General features: G+C 32.3%; 1 long non-coding RNA gene across 1 annotated transcript; it reads left to right on the top strand.

The window, feature by feature from the left end:
- The first annotated feature begins 697 nt into the window (after positions 1 to 697).
- Positions 698 to 4,895, top strand: LOC134684081 (uncharacterized). The gene is made up of 3 exons (XR_010101164.1): positions 698 to 913; positions 3,769 to 3,857; positions 4,412 to 4,895. It is a non-coding gene; the product is annotated as an uncharacterized LOC134684081 (long non-coding RNA).
- The last annotated feature ends 3,198 nt before the right edge of the window (positions 4,896 to 8,093 follow it).

Genomic DNA, 8,093 nt, shown 5'->3' with positions numbered 1-8,093 from the left:
GATTTAAATACGTAAGAACTACTAAATCTTTAAATACGTACTTGTTTCCTTTTTGAACGCGCCCAAAATGGTTGGTGTAGCATCTTACGAAGTCTATTCAATTTTTTTGGCAAACTATTTCGCTCTGGCTGTTGCCAGTGGTCGCCTTACACGTGCAGTGTTATGAGATACTTTTCGTTCCACGTTGAAGGTTTAATGTGACTTACAGCAATTACAGCGCTGTTCCTTGCTTAATTTTTTAATGTGTTTTTTTTTAATGTGGTTATATTCATTTTCTGTCACGGATTGATACCCAATATTCATTTGTTTTTCTATGGAAAACATGTTCCTTTACAAAAAAATAATATTGGTAAATTCCAAACTTCGATTTTTTTTTAATAACGTAAATGATTTTTAATTTTAACAAGGTTAGTTAGGTTATTATGAGACATTCTAACCTAACTAAACGAAAAAGAGAATTGTAATAAAAAATCTTACGATTCTAAAGTTTCTTCGAACAAGATTTGTTATCATATGCTAATTACCCATATCATATTTTAATGACCACATACTGTGGCCATCGTGATCATATGAACCCTAATAAATTATAAACATTCGAATGTAAAATTTCGCACGAAAGATAATGACAAACAAACGACGGAAATTACATAATAAATCCACAGCGTGTATCTTAATATATTTGTCAGTACATGGATAACCCGAATAATCCAGTCGTTATATTACGATCAATTCGATCACTCCATTAACCATTTCATCGACAAAAGTAGTGGATAGGGGCGCTGAATTATTCGAGTTAGTACATGGAGGAAAGATATTCAAAGATTAGGATCGACGATTTAATATCCATTTGTGTATTGTATTTGTCGTGGTTGGAACGGCACCAGGAACATATTAGGATAGACAACAAAAGTCTGTAAGTATCTATTTTATGTCTTTATAAATATTAACATAGATATTATAAGCCCATCTGTTGACAAATTTTCCTAACTATGCACTATTTTAGTAGACCACCGATGTCCTTTTCGAACTAAAAGAACCTCTTTGAAAAGACACACCTCACTCGAATCTTTCTTCTCAAATGAATGCCTGAATGGTCATCAAATTTATACTTGTTATGGGCAGGCATTTTCGAATAATTTAAAAAAAAAATGTATTAATTCTGACTGCAAGGAATTTTAAATGGTAAATAATATACATTGTATATCGAGGGAAATGTACACACTTAGACAACAGTGAATTTTTCATAAATATTATATAATGGTAAAAGTGTAACATACACATGATATATATAACAATTAAACTCTAGAAATATAGTCAAGCATGAATACAAATTAATGGGTCCTATTTGGAAAAAATAAATTTTCTCAGAAAGGAATCTCTTTCTTCAGAAGTTTATATATATGAAACGTTGATGTCTGTTGTGCAGTACGTGATGTTTTTTTCTTTCTCCGAAGCCTGTATGCGAGACATAGTAGGTATTGCAACCCAGCGGCACCGGCGACGATGGTGTACACTCTTTGTTTGAAGCATTATATTTCATAGGTTAGACAATCAAAATGTTTCATACGATATGTTACGATATTTCCGTCTGTCATATATCATTGTCCCGGCAACCTCATTTTCATGGTTCAGTAACTGCTTGATACATTTTGTTTTGTTAAAAAAAACTCACTTATTATGAGTAATATGGTAACTATGTTTGGTATATGGGTTCCTTGCAACATTTACATGTTCGTCAGTTAGGTACATGTAGGGTTAACCTGACCTCGACCTTATTCCATGGATCATTTATCAAAGATAAAGTAACTTAAACAAGACTGTATCTAGATACTATTACTAGTCAGTCATCTATATTTGCTGTATTGATTATTGAAATGATTGTAAGCTGTACATATCCACCCGATAGGTTCCGTCTGACCTTAGCCTCAATTTCATAGTTCATTGGCCGATGTATGGTGTTGTGGTTTGGTCTATTTCTCAGATGCCTTAAGCAGTAGGGTCACTATATAATGTGTATCATGTATGGAATCATTGTCAGCTGGAAATGTCCGTCTGACAGGTCTCAATTGACCTCGACCTCATTTTTATGGTTCATTGGACAATTTTTAGTTGTGTGGTTGGGTCAATTTTACGGGCATTATAAGCAATAGGTCAATAATATGTAGTGTATGGAACAACTATGACAACTGTGGTGTCATGTCTATCTGTCGGGGTTAACATGACCTTAACCTAATTGTTTGATGATAAGATGTTGTATTAAGATCTGATTCTCAGGTACTATTAGCAACACCAGAACACACCCACCAAATCGCGGTCATATACAGCTTGTGAACTGGGATGATTTTTTGTATTAAAAAGATATTATGTATGGAGAATTTCATAAAAGGTATCAAAAGCCCTCTCCCTTTTTTCAAAGTCTGATATTTGTTTCCTTTCTGTTAAATTCAATATTTTTTGTGCCTCTGGTCTCAGACCTCAATTATTCTTCTCCTTTGCTACATTGCATCTTTTGGTAAAATTTGCACCGCTCCAAACATGAAATAAATATTATAATTTACTGCTTATATATATATAGACCACATAAGTCTAATAAAATATGCTTCTAGAACAATCCATCAGTGCTTTTTCTTTTGAGGACATTATTAACATGCCAATGGTAGGATATGAATCTTGTATATATATGACTGACCGACTAAGGCTAATTTGAGAGGTGGTCGGAGGGGTCCTGATCCCGAAATCCCGGGCTTAAAAACATGAAATCCCGAGATGCGGAATTTAAAGAAATTTTTATCCCGAAATTGAAAAATAAATTCCCGGATCCCGCAAGGGTCAATCCCCAAATCCCGAGGTTCCGAAAAAGTCCTGATTCCCTCTTATCCCTACCCTACTTTCTTTTTTGCCAACTCACTACTTTCAATCTTTTGGCATTGTGTTTTCTCGTCTGCGAATCTGTGCGTTCGTTCGTTTGTTCGTCCTTCCGTCTGTCCCGCTGCAGGTTAAGGTTTTTGGTCGAGGCATGATGAATAATTGATCGTGGTGGGAGGAGGAGAAGCGACACACAAAATGAGGTCTTCTCGTTTAATAGTATACATGACAACAATCATACATTGTAGTTGTGCATTGCTAATGTTAAGTATACGTGATATTTGTTGTAAAACCTCCATACTAAAGACTTTCAACATGATTTGAATGATAAGTAAGAAAAAGGCGAAACATTTGCACTCATATTTTGGTAATATAATGTGTAAAGTGTTAACAAAAATACATTTACCTAAATTTCAATATATTTTTGTATCAGAGTGCCGAAGGCGCATCTTTAACATTTTGAGAGGAAAATGGATTTTTTGTTGAAGGGGGGGGGGGGGATGTGTTGGGTACATTACTCACACTTTTGCCTGAGGAAGCTGCTGTTCTTTTTGAAACATGTCTTACTAGTTTTCTGGTATGTTGAATGTGGTAGGTAAAAGTATTGTCAACACCAGTCCTGTGATTTGTTTAAAACTTAATGAAACCTGTTTTTAATTGTAATTTGTGTCTTCAGTTCGCTGTCTCCTAGGCATGAACCATTCATCTGTTTTAAGACTCTATGATTGATTGATTGATTGATTGATCATGACTGGCTGAATGTCCAATGGCAAATATTACATGCATATTTAGGAAGTTGGGAACGATTCATGCCAATCCTGATAAAAAATAAAGAAATATGCCTGAAGAAAAACAATAACAGAGTAAGTGTTCTTGCATTTTAACTTCAAATATTTCTTGTAGAGTGAGAAAAATGTTATGAAACACCAGCAAAAAAGATTAGATTGTTATTCAGTCCTGACTTATACAGTGTTTCTGAAGATGGAGATTAGGTATGTAATAATGAGTTTTTAATTTGATAGAGTGTCGACTTTTAAATTGTAAAAGTTTAATGAGTTACTGTACGTTAATCCCTTTATTGTATAAAAATTCAACAATTGCTGTTCAAGTGTAACTCGAATAATTCAAGCCCTTTCTGTGTCCGATTTTCTCCCACACGAGTTTAATGTAGCTTTCGTAGATCAGCGGAATATAACGACTGGTTTATTAGGGTTAGTTCAAGTGCATAGCATAGCCATCTTTATCTTGCTGTATCCAGAGGCAATATATATATATATAACATGTGGTATGGGTGCCAATGAGACAACTCTCCATCCAAGTCACAATTTATAAAAGTAAATTATCAAAGGTCAAAGTACGGACTTCAACACGGAGCAAGACTGTTATTAATTACAATTAATAGAGTGAATAATATTATATAAACAAAATAGACATTATAATTAAAAGAAAGACAGACAGTTTCTTCATCAAATATAATAAATTTTGGTATGATAACTAAAAATGTTTGAAATTGTTTTGAATTTGTCGTTTAACTTACTTCTTTCAGATCAGGCCTATCCAGAAGCAAGGAAAAGAACAATTCGTAGCACGTACATCTACAGAGAAAGACATGTTTAAAAAAACAGATTTATTTTCAATTTTAGAAAAACCTGTTGAACTTTTACTATTTCTTTTCTGTTTATTTTACATTTATATGTTGATATTTTGTTTCTTTAAATTGCTGCACAGTTTTTCTATTCAGTCCCATATAACAAAATCAGCTGAAGAAATTGATATTTTCATATTTCAAGGGAGTGTCCTTTTGCATTGTTGATAGCAGATATATGTATTGTCTTTTATATGTTGGGTTTAAAAACGGTCACATCACAACTTCAAATAAAATACATTTTTTATGAATGTTATATGTCATTAAACAGACATGAAAGATGGAAAATTATATAGGAACACATTTTTTATGACCTAAATGTATTGTCAAGGTAAATTTATTATGTGAACATATCAAATATTATCAAAAACACTGCTGGTTTAAAATAAAATTATTCTATGTAGCCTAATGTACATTTAATCATACAGATCAGTGTATTTTTTCCTAAACAAATTTTACATATTTTTATAACCAGAATAAATTTATTCTGTGTCTCAACCTTAACATAATTACTGTACTATCAAAATAAATGTATTTTATATATCATAATACTTATAATCCACATTGAATGTAGAATAAATTTATTCTGTGTCGCCTCCTTAATATGATAACTGTACTTTCAGAATAAATTTATTTTATATATTATTATACAAGACAAAAATCACATTGAACATAGAATAAATTTATTCTGTGTCTCAACCTCACCATACAAATTACTTTACTTTCAAAATAAATTTATTTTATATATTATTTTAATCATAAATGACATTAAATGTGAAATAAATTTATTCTGTATCACAGCCTCACCATACAGATAACTGGACTTTCAAAATAAGTTTATTTTAAATATTGTTATAATCATAAATTACATTTAAATGTAGAATAAATTTATTCTATGATTTTCTCGAACTGATAATAGATATCAAGGCTATTTATAATAAATTTATTTTATAAATGATTATATACAGAAAGCACTATGCATTTAGAATAAATTTATTCTAAGTTGCATCATTTACGGAGAGTTGAAAGAAAATGGACAGTAAAGTGTAGAATTCAGTATAAATTTATTTTGAAATGTGTCAAATAAATACTAATAAAACATAATTGTCTTTGTTTTTCATGATTTTTTCTCAAATACATGGGTTATAGAATAAATTTATTACGTTCTGGTCTTATTTTGGCCTCTAATTGCACTTGTCAGAAATTAGAGTGAAAAAAGAGGAAAATTGTTTTTTTCCTTTTTTATTCTGCTCTCTGTTCAGATAAATACCTGACTTTGCGTACGTGCATATCATAATATCTGTATCTCTTGACTGGAAATTAGTGATATCTTTCAAAGCTTGTTCGGCTCCTTTCTCTCTGAATGGAAGAAAAGATGGATAACAAACTCCATCATGCTCCGGTAAGGGAACAGGTTTTAAACTCTCTCTAATTTTCTTCATTTTTTCCAAATCCAATGCCATAGTTTGAGTAATATAATTCTGAAAAATAAAAACTAATTTCAGTATATAAATTTCTAATGGTTGACTCTTTGAATAATATTCATTGTATATTTGCAGAGCTCGAGAAGATAACTGTTGAGTCTATAACGAAATTACAATAATTTATATTGTACGCGGTGTCAGGCTAGTTTGTGTTAAATTAGTACCTATATTGTGCCTTCTGCCTAGACTTGCAAAAAATAAAATGCAAATGATACCAAAGGGACATTCAAACAAAAGAATATTAATAAACTGTCAAAGCCATGACTAAGAAAGAAACAGACAAACAGAAGTACAATACAAAACATTGAGCAACTATAATCCCGCACAAAACAGGGGGGAAATCAGGTGGTAATGCAGGGGAAAGCAAATCCTGCTCCACATGTGAAAATTGGTGTCACAATTCGTGAAACCTTGAACAATAGCATACCAGAAAGTTATAATGGTGCCATATATTGGAACAGAGAAAAAAAGGGAAAATTCACACGAAGAAACTTACATTTGCGTACAGGATGGGTTCCACTTGTGAACCATGATCTGCTTATTTTCCGGAGCACATGAGATCCCCCTCTTTTTCGTTTTTTTATGATGCTCTTGTTGCCTAAATTTGAGTTTTATATATGTTGTGTCTTGTACTTTGGTTTGTGTTGTTGGTTTTTGTTTTTGACCTGACGTTATCAGTTTGTTTTCGACTCATGAGTTTGAATGTCACTTTTAGTGGAGAGAAACGTCGACTGTGTCCTTAGGGACGACATCAAAAATTCAAAGAAGGACAAAAAACTTAATTCACATAGTTTTTTCACTGACCCCCCCCCCCCCCCCCCCCCCCCACCTCCCTTTTAACTTAATTTGGGAAAAATCGATTGACCCATATAGATATATGTAAAAATCAATGTCGGATAACCACATCTTGCAGCAGTTCAACCCCCACCCCCAAACTATTTGAATTAAGTTTTGTATCTTACATTGATCTTTTGATGTCGTCCCTTAGTGATGAAAAAATTGAAATTGTTGATGATGATTAGATGTAGTTTTTACTATTCGTAATAGATTTTTTTTTTAGAAAACGGAAAAGCAGATATCTGTTAAACGTTATCTTATTGATAACATTGTAAATACAATTATCGCTATTTTGTGCATTTTTCCTTTAATCGTTTTTGTGATAATTTTCATATCATGCTTCTCGCTTGAGATGGAAAAATTATCACTAGAAACTAAGCATGCACGTGGCGTTGCTAACGAAATTGACATGAAATTGACAACGTCGTCATAGGTAAAATAGCGATAAATAGATTATCATTGGTCATCTCAACTCGATTGCTATTTTCTCACTTTCGCTGTACCAGCTCAAGCGAGAAAATCAATCTCGTTGAGATGATCAACGATAATCTATAAATATTGCTGTATTTGATACATTGATATTATCAGCATTTAAGAGGCCCCTCATGGGGGGGGGGGGGGGGTCCTAGTAATCACATAATCACCATTTTTTTGCCAATATAATCACATGATCATTAATTATTTGCTAATCTTTAGTAATCAAATAATCATAAACTAAAAATACAGTCCTAGGTAATGAAATAATCATGAAATATTTGGCTTAATAATCAAATAATCATTAAAAAAACGGCCAAGTAATCACATAATCAAAAACCCCAAGAGGGCCCTCATTTAAGATCACAGTTTGAAGTCTTGATCATATCGTGGCAGCCGCCACACCTTTTGTAATTGGTCTACTGTTTCCTCATAAAAATACCATTACAGAAATATGTCATAAAAATATTTACAGAGGCGAAATTAATACTTACACATGTACATGCATACTTCATTTTAGCCAAGGCTCCACGTTGAAGGCCGTACATATACGGTATCTTACTAACTTCAATTGGAATACGATATCTTATAAAGTATACAAAATAGCGAAGTACATACTAACTTAATAAGATATTTTATAAAATTAATTAGCTACATGTATCTAGAAATTAAGTAAATATGAAAAGGGCTTGCCATGTGACTTCATTGATCATGACGTTAGCATAACAAACTCATTTAAGAAAAGCATTGACATTTTGATACATTTGTACATGTAAGTACCTAAAAGA

The sequence above is a fragment of the Mytilus trossulus genome, chromosome 9 (genome assembly GCF_036588685.1).
Source record: "Mytilus trossulus isolate FHL-02 chromosome 9, PNRI_Mtr1.1.1.hap1, whole genome shotgun sequence".
NCBI classification, from domain to species: domain Eukaryota; kingdom Metazoa; phylum Mollusca; class Bivalvia; order Mytilida; family Mytilidae; genus Mytilus; species Mytilus trossulus.
Note: the sequence above shows the minus strand (reverse complement) of the source record. Positions and strands in the feature narration are given on the sequence as shown.